This window comes from Triticum aestivum, chromosome 7A (genome assembly GCF_018294505.1).
Source record: "Triticum aestivum cultivar Chinese Spring chromosome 7A, IWGSC CS RefSeq v2.1, whole genome shotgun sequence".
Classification (NCBI taxonomy): Eukaryota; Viridiplantae; Streptophyta; class Magnoliopsida; order Poales; family Poaceae; genus Triticum; species Triticum aestivum.
Window position 1 is genome coordinate 152,402,303 of NC_057812.1, and position 21,550 is coordinate 152,423,852.

Sequence of the window (21,550 nt, forward strand, 5' to 3'; positions counted from 1 at the left end):
CTTTTATCAACTTATCAAAGCATATATTCCAACTCCGAGATTTTTGCACCAGTCCATAAATGGATCGCTGGAGCTTGCATATTTTGTTAGCACCTTTAGGATTGACAAAACCTTCTTGTTGCATCACATACAACTCTTCTTTAATAAATCCATTAAGGAATGCAGTTTTGTTTATCCATTTGCCAGATTTCATAAAATGCGGCAATTGCTAACATGATTCGGACAGACTTAAGCATAGATACGAGTGAGATACTCTCATCATAGTCAACACCTTGAACTTGTCGAAAACTTCTGCGACAATTCTAGCTTTGTAGATAGTAACACTACTATCAGTGTCCGTCTTCCTCTTGAAGATCCATTTATTTTCTATGGCTTGCCGATCATCGGGCAAATCCATCAAAGTCCATACTTTGTTCTCATACATGGATTATATCTCAGATTTCATGGCCTCAAATCATTTCGCGGAATCTGGGCTCATCATCGCTTCCTCATGGTCTAGTAACATGACTTCCAGAACAGGATTACCGTACCACTCTGGTGCGGATCTCACTCTGGTTAACCTACGAGATTCGGTAGTAACTTGATCCGAAGTTACATGATCATCATCATTATATTCCTCACTAATTGGTGCAGGAGTCACAGGAACAGATTTCTGTGATGAACTACTTTCCAATTATGGAGCAGGTACAGTTACCTCATCAAGTTCTACTTTCCTCCCACTCACTTCTTTCGAGAGAAACTCCTTCTCTAGAAAGGATCCATTCTTACCAACGAATGTCTTGCCTTTGGATCTGTGATAGAAGGTGTACCCAACTGTCTCCTTTGGGTATCCTATGAAGACATATTTCTACGATTTGGGTTTGAGCTTATCAGGATGAAACTTTTTCATATAAGCATCGCAACCCCAAACTTTAAGAAATGACAACTTTGGTTTCTTGCCAAACCACAGTTCATACGGTGCCGTCTCAACGGATTTAGATGGTGCCCTTTTTAACGTGAATGCAGCTGTCTCTAATGCATAACCCCAAAACTATAGTGGTAAATCGGTAAGAAACATCATAGTTTGCACTATATCCAATAAAGTACGGTTATGACGTTCGGACACACCATTACATTGTGGTGTTCCAGGTGGCGTGAGTAGTGAAACTATTTCACATTGTTTTTAACTGAAGGCCAAACTCGTAACTCAAATACTCTTCTCTACGATCAGATCGTAGAAACTTTATTTTCTTGTTACGATGATTTTTCACTTCACTCTGAAATTCTTTGAACTTTTCAAATGTTTCAGACTTATGTTTCATCAAGTAGATATACTCATATCTGCTCAAATCATCTGTGAAGATCAGAAAATAATGATACTTGTCGTGAGCCTCAATATTCATCGGACCACATCATCAGTATGTATGATTTCCAACAAATCTGTTGCTCGCTCCATTGTTCCAAAGAACAGAGTCGTAGTCATCTTGCCCATGAGGCATGGTTCGCAGGCATCAACTGATTCATAATCAAGTGATTCCAAAAGCCCATCAGCATGGAGTTTCTTCATGCGCTTTACACCAATATGACCTAAACGGCAGTGCCACAAATAAGTTGCACTATCATTATTAACTTTGCATCTTTTGGTTTTAATATTATGATTATGTGTATCACTACGATCGAGATCCAATGAACTATTTTCATTGGGTGTGTAACCATATAAGGTTTTATTCATGTAAACAGAACAACAATTTATTCTCTTACTTAAATGAATAACCGTATTACAATAAACATGATCAAATCATATTCATGCTCAACGCAAACACCAAATAACACTTATTTAGGTTCAACACTAATCCCAAAATAATAGGGAGTGTGTGATGATGATCATATCAATCTTGGAACCACTTCCAACACACATGGTCACTTCACCCTTAACTAGTCTCTGTTTATTCTGCAACTCCCGTTTCGAGTTACTAATCTTAGCAACTGAACTAGTATCAAATACTGAGGGGTTGCTATAAACACTAGTAAAGTACACATCAATAACATGTATATCAAATATACTTATGTTCACTTTGCCATCCTTCTTATCTGCCAATCACTTGGGGTAGTCCCGCTTCCAGTGACCAGTCCCTTTGCAGTAGAAACACTTAGTCTCAGGCTTAGGACCAGACTTGGGCTTCTTCACTTGAGCAGCAACTTGCTTGCTGTTCTTCTTGAAGTTCCCCTTCTTCCCTCTGCCCTTTTCTTGAAACTAGTGGTCTTGTCTACCATCAATACTTGATGTTTTTCTCGATTTCTACCTTCGTCAATTTCCGCATTACGAAGAGCTTGGGAATCGTTTCCGTTATCCCTTGCATATTATAGTTCATCACGAAGTTCTACTAACTTGGTGATGGTGACTAGAGAATTCTGTCAATCACTATCTTATCTGGAAGATTAACTCCCACTTGATTCAAGCGATTGTAGTACTCAGACAATCTGGGCACATGCTCACTAGTTGAGCGATTCTCCTCCATCTTTTAGCTATAGAACTTGTTGGAGACTTCATATCTTTCAACTCGGGTATTTTCTTGAAATATTAACTTCAACTCCTAGAACATCTCATATGCTCCATGACGTTCAAAACGTCTCTGAAGTCCCGATTCTAAGCCATTAAGCATGGTGCACTAAACTATCAAGTAGTCATCATATTGAGCTAGCCAAACGTTCATAACGTCTGCATCTGCTCCTGCAATAGGTCCGTCACCTAGCGGTGCATCAAGGACATAATTCTTCTGTGCAGCAATGAGGATAAACCTCAGATCACGGATCCAATCCGCATCATTGCTACTAACATTTTTCAACACAATTTTCTCTAGGAACATATCAAAATAAATACAGGGAAGCAACAACGCGAGCTATTGATCTACAACAAAAATTGCAAAATACTACCAGGACTAAGTTCATGATAAATTTAAGTTCAATTAATCATATTACTTAAGAACTCCCACTTAGATAGACATCCCTCTAATCCTCCAAGTGATTACGTGATCCAAATCAACTAAACCATGTCCGATCATCACGTGAGATGGAGTAGTTTCATTGGTGAACATCACTATGTTGATCATATCTACTATATGATTCACGCTCGACCTTTCGGTCTCCGTGTTCCGAGGCCATATCTGTATATGCTTGGCTCGTCAAGTATAACCTGAGTATTCCGCGTGTGCAACTGTTTTGCACCTGTTGTATTTGAACGTAGAGCATATCACACCCGATCATCACGTGGTGTCTCAGCACGAAGAACTTTCGCAACGGTGCATACTCAGGGAGAACACTTCTTGATAATTAGTGAGAGATCATCTTATAATGCTACCATCAATCAAAGCAAGATAAGATGCATAAAAGATAAACATCACATGCAATCAATATAAGTGATATGATATGGCCATCATCATCTTGTGCTTGTGATCTCCATCTCCGAAGCACCGTCATGTTCACCATCGTCATCGGCGCGACACCTTGATCTCCATCATAGCATCATTGTCGTCTCGCCAATCTTATGCTTCCACGACTATCGCTACCGCTTAGTGATAAAGTAAAGCATTACAGCGCGATTGCATTGCATACAATAAAGCGACAACCATACGGCTCCTGCCAGTTGCCGATAACTCAGTTACAAAACATGATCATCTCATACAATAAAATTTAGCATCATGTCTTGACCATATCACATCACAACATGCCCTGCAAAAACAAGTTAGACGTCCTCTACTTTGTTGTTGCATGTTTTACATGGCTGCTACGGGCTTAAGCAAGAACCAATCTTACCTACGCATCAAAACCACAACGATAGTTTGTCAAGTTGGTGTTGTTTTAACCTTCACAAGGACCGGGCGTAGCCACACTCGGTTCAACTAAAGTTGGAGAAACTGTCACCCGCAAGCCACCTATGTGCAAAGCACGTCGGGAGAACCGGTCTCGCGTAAGCGTACGCATAATGTCGGCCCAGGCCGCTTCGTCCAACAATACCGCCGAACCAAAGTATGACATGCTGGTAAGCAGTATGACTTATATCGCCCACAACTCACTTGTGTTCTACTCGTGCATATAACATCAACATATAAAACCTAGGCTCGGATGCCACTGTTGGGTTTCGTAGTAATTTCAAAAAAATTCCTACGCACACGCAAGATCATGGTGATGCATAGCAAGGAGAGGGGAGAGTGTGATCTACGTACCCTTGTAGATCGACAACGGAAGCGTTTGGTTGATGTAGTCGTACGTCTCCACGGCCCGACCGATCAAGCACCGAAACTACGGCACCTCCGAGTTCTAGCACACGTTCAGCTCGATGACGATCCCCGGACTCCGATCCAGCAAAGTGTCGGGGAAGAGTTCTGTCAGCACGACGGCGTGGTGACGATCTTGATGTACTACCGTCGCAGGGCTTCGCCTAAGCACCGCTACAATATTATCGAGGACTATGGTGGAAGGGGGCACCGCACACGGCTAAAATATGATCAAGTGGATCAACTTGTGTGTCTAGGGGTGCCCCCTGCCCCCGTATATAAAGGAGCAAGGGGGGGAGGCCGGCCGGCCCCTATGGCGTGCCAAGGAGGAGTCCTCCTCCTAGTAGGAGTAGGACTCCTACTAGGAGCGGGAAAGAAGTGGGGAGGGAGAAGGAAAGGGGGGGCGCCGCCCCCCTCTCCTAGTCCAATTCGGACCAGGAGGGAGGAGGCGCGCGGCCCACCTTTGGCTGCCCCTCTCTCTCTCCACTAAGGCCCATGTGGCCCATTACTTCTCCCGGGGGGGGGGGGGGGGGTTCCAGTAACCCTCCGGCTCTCCGGTTTTCTCCGAAATCACCCGGAACACTTCCGGTGTCCGAGTATAGCCGTCCAATATATCAATCTTTATGTCTCGACCATTTCGAGACTCCTCGTCATGTCTGTGATCACATCCGGGACTCTGAACAACCTTCGGTAAATCAAAATGCATAAACTCATAATATAACTATCATCGTAACCTTAAGCGTGCGGACTCTACGGGTTCGAGAACAATGTAGACATGACCGAGACACGTCTCTGGTCAATAACCAATAGCGGGACCTGGATGCCCATATTGGCTCCTACATATTCTACGAAGATCTTTATCGGTCAGACCGCATAACAACATACGTTGTTCCCTTTGTCATCGGTATGTTACTTGCCCGAGATTCGATCGTCGGTATCTCAATACCTAGTTCAATCTCGTTACCGGCAAGTCTCTTTACTCGTTCCGTAATACATCATCTCACAACTAACTCATTAGTTGCAATGCTTGCAAGGCTTATGTGATGTGCATTACCGAGAGGGCCCAGAGATACCTCTCCGACAATCGGGGTGAGAAATCCCAATCTCGAAATACGCCAACCCAACATGTACCTTTGGAGACACCTGTAGAGCACCTTTATAATCACCCAGTTACGTTGTGACGTTTGGTAGCACACAAAGTGTTCCTCTGGCAAACGGGAGTTGCATAATCTCATAGTCATAGGAACATGTATAAGTCATGAAGAAAGCAATAGCAACATACTAAACGATCGGGTGCTAAGCTAATGGAATGGGTCATGTCAATCAGATCATTCACCTAATGATGTGATCCCGTTAATCAAATAACAACTCTTTGTCCATGGTTAGGAAACATAACCATCTTTGATTAACGAGCTAGTCAAGTAGAGGCATACTAGTGACACTCTGTTTGTCTATGTATTCACACATGTATTATGTTTCCGGTTAATACAATTCTAGCATGAATAATAAACATTTATCATGATATAAGGAAATAAATAATAACTTTATTATTGCCTCTAGGGCATATTTCCTTCAGGGGGAGTATAAACTTTACCATTCTGTTTGGGAACCGCCTATAATGTGTTTAGCATGGAAGATATTGCCATCTCTTAGTTGTTATGTTGACAATGGAAGTATACCGTTCAAAATACAATTTATCTCTATTTCAAAACCGAGCTCTAGCACCTCTACAAATCCGTGCTTCCCTCTGTGAAGGGCCTACCATTTACTTTTATGTTGAGTCATCACCCTCTTATTAAAAAAACACTAGCTGGAGAGCACATCCGTCATTTGCATTCATCACTGTTAATTTATATTGGGTATGACTATGATTGGATCTCTTTTACCATGAATTACAATGTCTAGTCAGTCCTTGATCTTTAAAGGTGCTCTGCATTTATGTTTTGCGGTCTCAGAAAGGGCTAGCGAGATACCATCTTGTTATATCATATTATGATTGTTTTGGGAAAGTGTTGTCATCCGAGATTTATTATTATGACTTGCTAGTTGATTATGCTATTGATATGAGTAATTATGAGACCTGAGAATTATTGCAAATATGGTTAGTTATGATCTATGCTGAAAACGCTTGACATAGTTACAACAACAAGAGAAAACAGAGTTTGTAAAAGTTTTTCTTTCTTTCTTTTAGTTTGTTAACTGAATTGCTTGAGGACAAGCAAGGGTTTAAGCTTGGGATTGGAGAAAAGGAGTAAGGCCCTGGTCTCTTTATAAGAGGTTGAATACCAGGAGCCCTCCCCGTAACCATTTGGGACTCGCCTTTAATCGAGAAAACATGCTAACGGGCATGATTGGGTTACCCACGTCCGTATTGATGAGAATCCGTAAAAGGGGGGCACACGATCTCTGCTTTGACAAGACGTGCCAAGGAAACCGCCTCGCAAAACATGCTGAAGTGGAAAAGTGAAAACGATTCGAGTGAAGGACTTGGCTATAGTGTGATGACGCACTGCGGAATACGTCAGCAGATTTGATTTGTGTCAATATTATTCTCTCTATGGCACTATGTGGAAGCTTATTTTGCAGAGCTGGACACTACTCTTGGTGTTTACAATCTTCTATGAAGGACTTGGAGGAGGAACCCGCCTTGCAATGCCAAAGACAATTTGCGCGCCGGACTCGTCGTCATTGAAGCCTGGTTCAGGGGCTACTGAGGGAGTCCTGGATTAGGGGGTGTTCGGGTAGCCGGTCTATACCTTCAGCCGGACTCCAGGACTATGAAGATACAAGATTGAAGACTTCGTCCTGTGTCCGGATGGGACTTTCCTTGGCGTGGAAGGCAAGCTTGGCGATGCGGATATTCAAGATCTCCTATCATTGTAACCGACTCCATGTAACCCTAACCCTATCCGGTGTCTATATAAACCGGAGGGTTGTAGTCCGTAGGCAATCAACTCCATATACAAAAATCATACCATAGGCTAGCTTCTAGGGTTTAGCCTCCTTGATCTCGTGGTAGATCTACTCTTGTACTACCCATAGCATCAATATTAATCAAGCAGGACGCAGGGTTTTACCTCCATCGGGAGGGCCCAAACCTGGGTAAAACATCGTGTTCCCTGCCTCCTATTACCATCCGGCCTAGACGCACAGTTCGGGACCCACTACCCGAGATCCACCGGTTTTGACACCGACAATCACCTACTATGTGTTATGATCCGGCAACTCCGAAGTGACAATAATCGGGACCACTCCCGGTGATGACCATAGTTTGAGGAGTTCATGTATTCACTATGTGCTAATGCTTTGTTCCGGTTCTCTATTAAAAGGAGGCCTTAATATCCCTTAGTTTCCAATAGGACCCCGCTGCCATGGGAGGGTAGGACAAAAGATGTCATGCAAGTTCTTTTCCATAAGCACGTATGACTATATACGGAATACATGCCTACATTACATTGATGAATTGGAGCTAGTTATGTGTCACCCTATGTTATGACTGTTACATGATGAACCGCATCCGGCATAATTATCCATCACTGACCCGGTGCCTACGAGTTTTCTATATACTGGTTCTTGCTTATTTACTTTCCCGCTGCTACTGTTACAATCACTACAAAATACCAAAAACATTACTTTTGTTGTCTTTACTTTTGTTGCCGCTACCACCACTATCATATTACTTTGCTACTAAACACTTTGCTGCCGATACTAAGTTTCTAGGTGTAGTTGAATTGACAACTCAGCTGCTAATACTTGAGAATATTCTTTGGCTCCCCTTGTGTCGAATCAATAAATTTGGGTTGAATACTCTACCCTCGAAAGCTGTTGCGATCCCCTATACTTGTGGGTTATCAAGACAAATTTCTGGCGCCATTGCCGGGGAGCATAGCTCTATTCTTTGAGTCACTTGGGATTTATATCTGCTAGACACTATGAAGAACTTGAGAGATCCAAAAACCAAGATCTATCCCTCAACTACGAGGGGAGGTAAGGAACTACCATCTAGCTCTGCACTTGATTCACCTTCTGTTATGAGTAAGTTTACGACACCTACACCTGCTTCTGCTATTCGTTCTGATATGTCGCATGTTATTGATGATGCCACTTCTGCTATGCATGATACTTATGATGAAACTGCTTCTATGCCTGATACTACTGTGCCCCTTGGTGAATTCTTGATGAACAAATTGCTAGGGCTAGAGAAAAAGAAATTATTGAATCTGAATACGATGATGATAGTGATGATGAAAATATGCCTGTTATTCCTGAGGGTTATCTTTTTGATATGGAATCTTCTGCCGCTATTTTAGCTTGCAAAGATAGATATGAGCTTAAGAGGTTATTAATTAAATGGAACAAAGAATCACTTAGAGATAAAATGAGACCTGACCCCGCTTTTGCTACTTCACCTATTTGTGTTCCTGATAAGGATTATGAATTCTCTGTTGATCCTGATATAATTGCTTTGGTTGAATCTGATCCGTTTTATGGCTATGAATCCGAAACTGTTGTGGCACATCTTACTAAATTAAATGATATAGCTGCCCTGTTTACTAATGATGAGAGATCGCGTTACTTCTGTATACTCAAAATATTTCCATTCTCATTAAAGGGTGATGCTAAGATATGGTTTAATTCTCTTGATCTTGGTTGTGTGCGTAGTCCCCAGGATATGATTTATTACTTCTGTGCTAAATACTTCCCTGCTCATAAGAAACAAGCTGCTTTGAGGGAAATATACAACTTCATGCAAATGAAAGAAGAGAGTCTCCCACAAGCTTGTGGGAGGCTTCTCAAGTTACTTAATGCTTTGCCTGATCATCCTCTTAAGAAACCTGAAATACTTGATATCTTTTATAATTGACTAACCGATGCTTCCAGAGATTACCTGGATAGTTGTGCTGGTTCTCTTTTCGGGGTAAGAACACCGGATGAAGCTGAAATCCTATTGAATAATATGTTGACAAATGAAAATAATTGGGCACCTCCTGAGCTAGCTCCTGCTCCAATTACTGAGTCTATTCCTAAACCAACTCCGAAGAAGAGAGGCGTCCTATTTCTCAGTCCCAAAGATATGCAAGAGGCAAAGAAATCTATGAAAGAAAAAGGTATTAAAGCTGAAGACGTTAAGAATTTACCTCCTATTGAAGAAATGCATGGTCTTAATATACCGCCTGTTGAAGAAACATATGATCTTAATTCTTTATTTATTGAAGAACCTCCTGATCCCGATATCCCGACACGGGTAGTAAAGGTAAATTCTCTCTATAGATATGATAAAATTGAAGTCCCTCCTACTAAAATTGCTAGTCAGTGCTTGGATGAGTTTGATAACTTTATGTTTAAGCAAGATGACTTCAATGCTTATTTTGGTAGACAATTAAAAGAAAATTCTTATATGATTAGACGCTTGGGTGATTATATGGCTAATATTAAAGGTGAACTTAAACTTGTTAGCTAACATGCTTCTATGGTTACCACTCAAGTAGAACAAGTACTTAAGGCTCAAAAAGAAGTGCTTGATGAAATGAATAGTAAGAAAAATGATTATGCTGTTAGAGTGGCTACTAGAACTGGTAGAATGACTCAGGAACCTTTGTATCCTGAAGGCCACCCTAAGAGAATCGAGCAAGATTCTCAAAGAAATAATATTGATGTTCCTAGTTCTTCTAAAAAGAAGAAGGAGAAAAATGATAGAACTGTGCAAACTTCTAGTGAACCTATTGCTGAACCACCTGATAATCCAAATGATATATCTATGTCTGATGCTGAAGCACAATCTGGTAATGAACATGAACCTAATGAAAATATTAATGATGATGTTCATGATGATGCTCAACCTAGTAATGATAAAGATGTAGAAGTTGAACCTGCTGTTGATCTTGATAACCCACAGTCAAAGAATCAACGTTATGATAAAAGAGACTTTGTTGCTAGGAAACATGGTAAAGAAAGGGAACCTTGGGTTCAGAAACCCATGCCTTTTCCTCCGAAACCATCCAAGAAAAAGGATGATGAGGATTTTGAGCGCTTTGCTGAAATGATTAGGCCTATCTTTTTGCGTATGCGATTAACTGATGTGCTCAAAACAAATCCTTATGCTAAATATATGAAGGATATCATTACTAATAAAAGAAAGATACCGGAAGCTGAAATTTCCACCATGCTTGCTAATTATACTTTTAAGGGTGGAATACCAACGAAACTTGGAGATCCCGGAGTACCTACTATACCTTGCTCCATTAAAAGAAATTATATTAAAACTGCTTTATGTGATATTGGAGCCGGTGTTAGTGTTATGCCTCTCTCTTTATATCGTAGACTTGATTTGAATAAGTTGACACCTACTGAAATATCTTTGTAAATGGCCGATAAATCAACTGCCATACCTGTCGGTATCTGCGAGGATGCGCCTACTGTGGTTGCAAACATTACTATTTTAATGAACTTTGTTATTCTTGATATTCCCGAGGACGATAGTATGGCGATTATCCTTGGTAGACCCTTTTTGAATACTGCAAGGGCTGTTATTGGTTGCAACAAAGGCAATGTCACTTTTCATGTTAATGGTAATGAGCATACGGTAAACTTTCCAAGGAAACAACCTCAAGTCCACAGTATCAATTCTATTGGAAAAATTTCAATGATTACTATTGGAGGTTTTGAACTCCCTCTTCCTACTGTCAAGAAGAAATATGATATTCTTATTGTTGGGGACATGCATATCCCCGTTGAGGTAACCTAGTGTTATTCGAACATTCTCCGGTTTCATGTTATTCAGAAAGAGTTTGTTAACAAGACTTGATCAACCTTGTTAGTGGATTCCTTTTGATGAGCACGAGATGGATGAAGTTAGAAAGCACAACTCTCTGTACCCTCCTTTTACTTTCTTTTATTTATATTAAATAAAGAAAAAATAGTATTTTCTGTTTGTTTTTTGAATTATCCTTGCAATAAAAATACCCCAAAAATAAAAGTTCTTCAAATGTCCTGAAAATGAAATATGATTTTTTGTAGAATATTTAAGAATTCCTGGCCCTGAGAACACACCAGGGGGGGCCCACCATTTGGCCACGAGGGCACAGGGCACGCCCCTGCCTCATGGGCCCCACATGGACCCCCTCCACTTATTCCAGCACCCACTCACTTTGTCTTCCTCCAGAAAAAAAATCCTCCCATAGCTCAAACCCGTGTTCTAGCTCATCTTGCTGCCATTTTCGATCTCTTTGCTCAAAGCTCCATTCACAAAACTGTTTTGGGGGATTATTCTTCGGTATGTGACTCCTCCAATGGTCTAATTAGTTTTTGTTCTAGTGATTTATTTATTGCAGAGTTTTGCTGCTAAGCTGACCCTGTTCTTGATCTTGCATGTCAAATTTATATGGTCTAAAGTAGTTTTAATGCATGATATAGCCTCCAGGCACCCGTGGGAGTAGTTGCTATCAATCTCGTTGAGTTTGATTCACTTTTATTTTGAGTCACTAAAAATTTTTAGAATTTTTTTAGAGAAAGAAAATGATGAAGAGATTGTTGAGGGGCTCTTCGAGACAAAGATCAAAGGACAAGCAGAATGAGGAGAATAGAAGGCCCAAATACAATCTTCCTCGCACTGTGGAGGTTCGGCCATGTGAATGGCCTTGTGATGCATTCTTGAGAGTCGCCAAAATTTACAATGACTTTTATTACTTGGCTGAGAATGCAGGCCTCACCGACTTCCTCCACGACCAACGCGAACAGTATCTCCTACTCACTAATATTTTCATGCAAATTTTTTATTTCCATGCTAAGAAATCACCACCTTCAGTAGAGTTTCACTTATATGATGAGGTTAAGGAGATGTCACTCCATGATTTTTGTCGGGTCTGCAAGATACCCTTTGTGGGCAGCTTCGAGGAACCACATCATAGTGATGTGGATGGATTTATTGATAGAATTGATGTAGGGGAAACGAGGGAAGTTTCCGATGCAAGAATTACTAGTATACATTTTTCTGTTCTACGTTACTTTGCGATGTTTGCTAGTAGATGCTTAATTGGTCGCGGGAACAGTGGAAATCTTAGTGCTCCTGATCTTGTCATTTTGCGCCATGCTTTGTTTCGTGATACAACTTCCAGCTTAGGCGCTATTGTTGCTAAACGATTAAGTCTGAACCGTACAAAGGGCCCCATCTTCGGAGGCATCTTTGCTTCATGCCTTGCTAAACACTTTGAGGTACCTATTAGGCATTATGAGAAAGAGGAAAAGTTGTTGCCCCCTATTTTTCTAGATTATAAGAGTATGGTAGCACATGAATTTATTGTTAAAAATAAAAATAAATGCTTAAGTATATTTTCATATTTGATAAAACTCATTGTGAGACTATTACCTTGCCTGCACCCTCTTTGTTTAACATACTTTCAGGCACGTACCTCATCTTACCCAAGGCCATTTATGCATACTGGAGGCTGACACAAGTCCCAGAGCCTGAGCCTGAGCCACCACTTGACCTTTATCGACAGTCTGTTTATCAGTGGGATCCGGAGGAGATAGCCAACTAGTGGCACCCTGAGAACCCTCCTCGGTACACCGGAGAGAGTAGCTTCGATCCGTGGGCATAGACCAACTTAGGCCAAAATCCTAATCTTGGAGGAGTATGTATTGCTCACTGACATTACATTCATGTTCACACACTCATTCTAGTTGTCGGTGCTCATACTTTTTCATTGTACTATCCATGCTAGTTTATTTTCTTTTCTAAGCCTTCTTCTTGCGTGTTTGAAAAACCTTAAGAAAAACCAAAACAATTAGTTGTAGATTTTAGCTAGTTTACTTTCCATGCCTGTAGTAGTAGTAATTAGAAGAAAACCAAAAAAGATTTCTCGTTCTTCTTTTGCTTGTTGGGAACTTTCTCGTGTAAATAGTTTTATTTCTTTTCTTATTCTTTGGGAGCCGAGAGGAGAAGACCATGATGAAAATGTTGAGTGGCTCTCATATGCATTATTGTTGATTTAACCAAGAGCCTATATTACCTTGTCTGCTCCCTTATATAAAATGCTTGCAGATTCCAGCTTAGTCCAATGCACGTGCACTATTATTATTATCCACACCGTTCGGTCGTGCGAGTGAAAGGCAATAATGACGATATATGATGGACTGAATGAGATGAGAGAAGATGGTATGAAATCGACCTATCTTGTTTTTGTAAGCATGATTAGTTCATCATTCCTGATTCAGCCTATTATGAATGAAACATGTTTGCAATGACAATTAGAGATTATAGTTGCCCAAGCCATGCTTAATTAGCTAGGAGTTTATAATGGTTTACCTTGCGTGCCAACATGCTATTAAAATGGTTGTGATGTGGTATGATAGGGTGGTATCCTCCTTTGAACGATTCGAGTGGCTTGACTTGGCACATGTTAATGCATGTAGTTGAAACAAAATCAACATAGCCTCCACGATATTTATGTTCACGGTGATTTATATCCTACTCATGCTTGCACTCATTGTTGATTAATATTAATGCATGTTCATGACTGTTGTTGCTCTCTAGTTGGTCGCTTCCCAGTCTCTTTCTAACCTTCACTTGTACTAAGCAGGAATACTACTTGGGCATCCACTTCCATAAACCCCAAAGTTATTCCATATGAGTCCACCATACCTTCCTATATGCGGTATTTACATGTCATTCCAAGTAAATTTGTATGCGCCAAACTCTAAACCTTCAAATGAAATTCCGTTTTGTATGCTCGAATAGCTCATGTATCAACTAGGGCTCTCTATATCTTCCATGCTAGGTGGTTTATTCTCACGATGAGTGGACTTCGCTCATCACTCACGAGAAAATGGCCGGTAACCGGGATGCCCAGTCTCATGCTCAAAACAAATCAAAATAATTGCAAACAAAACTCCCCCAGGATTGTTGTTAGTTGGACGGCACCCGTTGTTTCGGAAAAGCCATGGATTGGTGTTTGTTGGTGGTGGGGGAGTATAAACTTTACCATTCTGTTTGGGAACCGCCTATAATGTGTGTAGCATGGAAGATATCGAGATCTCTTGGTTGTTATGTTGATAATGGAAGTATGCCACTCAAAACATTATTTATCTTTGTTTCAAAACTCGAGCTCTGGCACCTCTGCAAATCCATGATTCCCTCTGCGAAGGGCCTATCTATTTAATTTTATGTTGAGTCATCATCCTCTTATTAAAAAGCACCAGTTGGAGAGCACCGCTATCATTCACATGCATTGCTATTAATTTACATTGAGTATGCCTGTGACTGGATCTCTTTTACCATGAATTACAATGTCTAGTCTGTCCTTGATCTTCAGGGGTGCTCCGCATTAATGTTTTGCGGTCTCAGAAAGGGCTAGCGAGATACCATCTTTTTATATCATGTTATGATTGTTTTGAGAAAGTGTCGTCATCCGAGATTTATTATTATTGCTCGCTAGTTGATTATGCCATTGATATGAGTAAACATGAGACCTAAATGTTATTGTGAATATGGTTAGTTCATAATCTTTGCTGAAAACTTGAATGCTGGCTTTACATATTTGCAACAATAAGATGAAACAGAGTTTGTAAAAGTTTTTCTTTATGACTTTCAGTTTGTCAACTGAAATGCTTAAGGACAAGCAAAGGTTTAAGCTTGGGAGAGTTGATATGTCTCCAACGTATCTACTTTTCCAAACACTTTTGCCCTTGTTTTGGACTCTAACTTGCATGATTTGAATGGAACTAACCCGGACTGACGTTGTTTTCAGCAGAACTGCCATGGTGTTATTTTTGTGCAGAAATAAAAGTTCTCAGAATGACCTAAAAATCCACGGAGACACATTTTGGAATTAATGAAAAATACTGGTGAAATAATCAGCATCAGGGGGCCCACACCCTGTCCACGAGGGTGCAGGGCGTGCCTCCTGCCTCGTGGGCCCCCTAAGACTCCACCGACCTCAAACCCAACTCCATATATTCACTTTCGGGGAGAAAAAAATCAAAGAGAAGGATTTATCTCGTTTTACGATACGGAGCCGTCGCCAAGCCCTAATCTTCCTCGGGGGGGGGGGTGATCTGGAGTCCGTTCGGGGCTCCAAAGAGGGGAATCCGTCGCCATCGTCATCATCAACCATCCTCCATCACCAATTTCATGATGCTCACCGTCGTGTGTGAGTAATCTCATCGTAGGCTTGCTGGACGATGATGGATTGGATGAGATTTACCATGTTATCGAGTTAGTTTTGTTAGGGTTCGATCCCTAGTATCCATTATGTTCTAAGATTGATGTTGCTATGGCTTTGCTATGCTTAATGCTTGTCACTAGGGCCCGAGTGCCATGATTTCAGATCTGAACCTATTATGTTTTCATGAATATATGTGAGTTCTTGATCCTATCTTGCAAGTCAATAGTCACCTACTATGTGTTATGATCCGGCAACCCCGAAATGACAATAATCGGGACCACTCCCGGTGATGACCGTAGTTTGAGGAGTTCATGTATTCACTAAGTGTTAATGCTTTGGTCCGGTACTCTATTAAAAGGAGGCCTTAATATCACTTAGTTTCCAATAGGACTCCGCTGCCACGGGAGGGTAGGACAAAAGATGTCATGCAAGTTCTTTTCCATAAGCATGTATGACTATATTCAGAATACATGCCTACATTACATTGATGAACTGGAGCTAGTTCTTTGTCACCCTATGTTATAACTGTTGCATGAGGAATCGCATCCGACATAATTATCCATCATTGATCCATTGCCTATGAGCCTTTCACATATTGATATTTGCTTAGTTACTTTTTCGTTGCCACTGTTACAATTGCTACAAAAACTACTACTGTTACTTTTGCCACCGTTACCGTTACTTCCATACTACTTTGCTACTAAATACTTTGCTGCAGATATTAAGTCTTTCAGGTGTGGTTGAATTGACAACTCAACTGTTAATACTTGAGAATATTCTTTGGCTCCCCTTGTGTCGAATCAATAAATTTGGGTTGAATACTCTACCCTCGAAAACTGTTGTGATCCCCTATACTTGTGGGTTATCAATCCATGAGTCATCTGCACCGCATAGTGCACAAGTAGAAGAAGTTGCCATGCTTCGGTGCTGTCTCACATCGGCAGTAGGTAGTGAGCAGTGGGCAAGTCTCCACGAAAACACCCTCACCTTGGATGGGACATCTGTTTTCCACAAATTTGACCAGCTGGTGCATTCCTTTGCATTTTCAGAAGAACTCGATCTGCCTTCTAACCATGCTTCACGTCGAATCATTGTTGCCACTAGCATTCTATAAGCAGACCGCACTAAAAATTCACCTTTTTTATCATGTGCCCAGGCCCAAAAATCCTCACACTGCCTTGTACTAATTGGTATATTCAGAATTAGCTCCCATCATTAGGAAGGAAAACAGTATTGATCAGCTCCCGGTTTCATGTGGCCATGTTAGGTAGCATGAGTTCAGAGACCATTTGCGGTCTATTCGGTGATAAACAGGCCAGCGGACGCATGGAATGTTCCCTGGGTAACCAATTTTGCTACCACATGTTGGTCGAGGTACCGTCACCAATTCTCCTTATAAGCCCATGAGTAAGAATTTCTTTACCTTCCATTATAGCTCTCCAAATCTGAGATGGATTACTTCCAAGTTCAGCAGCAAGAAACTCTGTGTTCTGGAAATACCGAGCCTTCAAGATTCTTGCACTAAGGGTATTTGGGGACTGCATAATTCACCATGCTTGCCTAGCAAGTAGGGCCAAATTGAAGAGTTCAATATCTCAAAAACCAAGACCCCCTTCATATTTTGGCCTGGTCATAACTTCCCACGAGACCCAACATGATTTCCTCTCTCCACGTCTACTACCCCACCAGAACTTCAAAATGATAGAATTGATGTGCTGACTCAACCCTCGGGGAAGTTTAAAACAAGACATCGAATAGACGGGGATTGCTTGAGCGACAGATTTGATGAGCACCTCTTTGCCCCCATAAGATAAGATTTTTTTCCATCCACCCCTTCCGCCCTTCACCTTACTCCATACTCTCTCCTTGAGGTACTTAATTCGACCAACTAATTGTCTTTCCGCTGCAATGGTGGCATATGCAGTCTAGTGGTTCAGTACCAATGGGGTCCGACATAGATCTTACCCATCATATTTTAGATTATGACTAGTAGAAGGCCCGTGCGTTGCCACGGGCTTTTAAATATTTTTACCGTGTGCATATATAAACATAATGCATATCAAGTTTTACGTGTAAACATAATTGAAATCCATATCACACAAAATATTCTTCGATACAAAATGTAATTCGATAATGTATACATAGAAAGACACGCGATTCACAAAATAAAGAAAGTGGTACAGAAACATAGTACTCTTTATTGTGCACTATATTACACAAGGTAGATAGCAGCCTACATGACTTTTATGCTTAAGACCAATCATCTCACGAAGCATTTCCATTGTTATTAACCATTAATTAAAGACAACAGATGGAGCATTTTGTTACCTTTAAACAAATATTCCAAGATGCTGCAACCAGAACCTTAATACATTATGGAATTTCCTAACAAATATTACATAGAACCAAATATACAGCACAACATCCAATAAAAAATCATTATAATACACACCATCTAACTTAAAAGTCTGGCATATGAAAATTTAGACCTCCGATAGAAAACGCTGAATTTCAGCAGGAAATATCAAATACATGCTTCCCTGTCTGATGTATAAATATGTGTAATTCTCAATTGATGCACTTTTGAAATCTTCTAACTCACATAACACCATAATTACAGTGATTGTGCAACATATTTTTTAGAAAGCATGCATAAGCCTTTGAGTATAAACACAACTTTTGGTAGGGAGTCAATAACACCCCTAGGTAGCCAAGCCTTTGAGTATAAACAAAAATGATTTCTCAAGCTTTCTTTTGCTTCATGGAGCTATAATTATTGCTAACAGAAACAAAATAGAAATCACATGATAAAAGAAATAGGAGAAAATGAGGCATACTACGTGGCCATGTCGCTGACCTGGCCATCACAACCTCTGAGACCAAGGGGCGAGGAGGTGGCGGCATCAGCTCCAATGAACCTATGACACCAAAATGATTATGTTTGCCGTCCTCGATCATCGGCATCATCGACTCAGTGGTCGGTCCCCTTGTATCTTCTTCCCCATGGATCGGGATTGATTCAACATAGGATCAGAACAACAAACAAAATCAAAAGTCACAAAGAATTGTAGCCTAGTAATGCTCAGTCAGCTAAATTAAGAAATATCGGTAACACATGCATATCTATTAATGATATTAGTGAACAATGCAAAAAGCAAAGGATTCCATTTGTCGCAATTAGTACACACGACAACTACTTCATAAGTTCATATGACCAATCAGTTAGACCACATGGTTAAATTCATTCATAGATGAACAATAGATGAACAACTAACAAAAGTCGAGAAGGATCCTGACAAAAACAATGATTGGTCAGGAATTTGGAAGGAGGGAGGGTCTATTATTAACGCTAGTGAAGGCGCATGTCATGCCAACTCTACAAAGTTAATTCCATTTACAAAAATCACATCGGAAAAGTATTGTGCATTCATGTTCTAGTCTTAATATCCCTTAGGTAATCTTGTTTTCAGCTGAACGACGATCATGTCAAGCTAAACGAAGAGGACGCCGACAGGGCCACATTGTTCCCTGCCCACCACCGCCCACTTCCACACGCCACCATCCATGTTCACCGCCTGGATGCTGGCCCCAGCTCTCAAGCCCCTAGAACCGGTGCGCCCATGGGTCGCCGCGTTGGGTATGTACCCGCTGCCACCGCGTTGGACCTTCTCGTCCTACAATGCAATAGCCATTGCCTTACTTGTCTACATCAGACATCTGAAATGAAACAAAAGTCAAATGCTACTAATTAGACGTAATACATCAAAATGTCAAACAGAGTCAACACTTTAATTATGCTTCATAGGATAAGAATCAAACATACATAGTTAAACCAAATACTTAACAAAGTGTCAACAACATTTCACAGATTTTTTCAGAATTTTTGAAGCACTAACCTGGCTTGGCTCAATGCCAATGTGGTTCAGCATATCAATGCATAGATGTAGGAATCATCCTTGTACTCTGCACAAACAAGGGAAAAACATGAGCTTTCATGTTTCCGTGTATTATAGTTGAGCAGAGGCGATACATGGACAGTAGTATGAATGTACAACAGTGGGAAAGTTGAGGTTCCCTGGGCTGAATGTCGATGAAAGGTGCCTCCCATTTGCCCTTGTAGTCTAGGTTCCTAATTATCTGACTACACAAATATCCCATGTCAGAAGTTGCAATGCCAATGCACACTGCTGTTTGTCTACAATTTGACTATCTAATCTTACTCTAGCAGAAGTACCTTTTGCATCCATGGTCTCTTGCACCGGGGTACGTACCAAACTCCTAACTTCTTACAACTGATGATATTGTTAGGCGATGGAATTTGGAGTAACTTCTTGCTGACAAATGATGATATTGTTGGGCATTGAAGTAATTTGAACCACCCAAACTACTTTCAATCCTTTCTCGAAAGACAAATCAAGGAGACCACGAGATAGAAAAAGAGAGAAACTTACCATTAAGATAGAGGACAAGTCAGGCAGTCTTGCACATGGTGTTGGTAGGCAGCACCGCCGTTGTCGGGACAGTTCGCGCCCCAAATCCATATCCTCCATTTTTGCAAGATTCTGTACACCACATCTTTCTTACTAAAGTGGGAGAAACCATAAATCGACTATCAATCATCATTAAGTGTAGAATATGGTCATTAAAATTCATTAAAATCATTGCACATCGCTTGCTTGATTCTCCTCTATTAAATTAGCATTCATCACGGTGCCTTCTAAAGACAAGGCATGACAGAAACACAAAGCACAGCCCAAGCACATTGGTTTATGTACCATACTCATTGTAAAAAATTAGAAGCTTCTGTAAGATGTGACACTGTTTACATGTTTGGAGTGAATTGCATCCTCGTACAAAGGATAGAATGTTAGGAGCCCCTGTAGCCCATACGTGTACTTGGGCTTCACATAGGCCAGGCCCGACTGTGCACCATCGTTGTTGGCTACAAATACACGAAGGGAGAGCAGCAACCGAACCATCTAGGTTGGATTAGGCAAACGGCACGGCGGCTCCTTCTCCTACCTCTGGCTCTCTCCTCTGTTCCTCTTTTCTGCTGCATTGTAACTCCATTAGCCACCTCGTAGCTCTGTAATCTTCGTCTATGATTGAATACAAATTGGGTTGCTAACATAGAAGAACTGAATGCTTATGTACTTATAAAATACAAAAGTGAAAAGGGTAATTAAATCATGTTGGGTTAAAAACCTTACGTTCCCATGGTTCTTTCTCAGATCAAAGAACTCAAAATATCAGCAGTGGATATTGGAGCCAGGAGAAGAAACGACGTGACCTTCACCCACATCCTTAATGGCCAGCCTCATCTCCATGCCCAGGACGATCTGAAGCCTCCCTCAATAATTCGACACCTGCACGATGACCGACCGTCAGATCACAACACTCGGCTTGGGCAACGAATTCGAGGGATTTCTAGACCAAGCGTTGAGAGTACCTAGGGGTCACCTTGGTTTTTGTACACGACAAAGAGGAGTGCGGGAGGCGAGCCCCAACCCATGGAGACCACGATGCCTTGAGAGAAAGCTAGGGGAGGCGATGGTGAAGCACGACATAATGGCGCACGTGCCCTACGTCTCAACGCTACAGTCGAGCGTCACCATGTAGCCGCACAACAGCTTGCACTCCATGAGTTACATACTATTTTCGCTCACACGACGAACGCCATCCGCCCATCACTGAGACCCATCCTCTCAACCCTGCTGCTCCACGATCACGCGACGCCGTGTTAGTTAATGAAGAAACATAGGAGGCGGGCATCGTAAGGTAAAAAGTCCGGTTTGGACGGGATGAAAGACGAACCAAAATAAAGCAAAATTGTACAGGGAAGGGGGTGGATGAGGAGGCGAACATACAACGAGGTCGGGGTGGCTGTGGCTGAAGCATGAGGCTTGGCCTCCTCGCCGACGATCAGATCCGCCGTCAGAGATGATGAGGTCATCAGCCCCGTGACCTGGATCCCGCCAACAGGGTGATGCAGAGGAGAGGTGCGGCGGCGTCCTACGGGTGAGGACGGCGGGGGAGGTGAGGGAGCAGCTGAGCGCGGTGGTGCGGCTGCGTCCCTCGGGAAGACGAATGGCGAGCGGCCCGAGGCGGGAGGCAGCGAGGGGGAGAGAAGAGTCG

General features: G+C 41.6%; 1 long non-coding RNA gene across 1 annotated transcript; it reads right to left on the reverse strand.

Moving 5' to 3' along the window:
• Window positions 1-19,870: 19,870 nt before the first annotated feature.
• LOC123147558 (uncharacterized) lies at window positions 19,871-20,917 on the reverse strand. Its single transcript, XR_006473297.1, has 3 exons — window positions 20,876-20,917; window positions 20,626-20,781; window positions 19,871-19,977 (listed from the first exon to the last, which is right to left on the reverse strand). It is a non-coding gene; the product is annotated as an uncharacterized lncRNA (long non-coding RNA).
• Window positions 20,918-21,550: the final 633 nt, after the last annotated feature.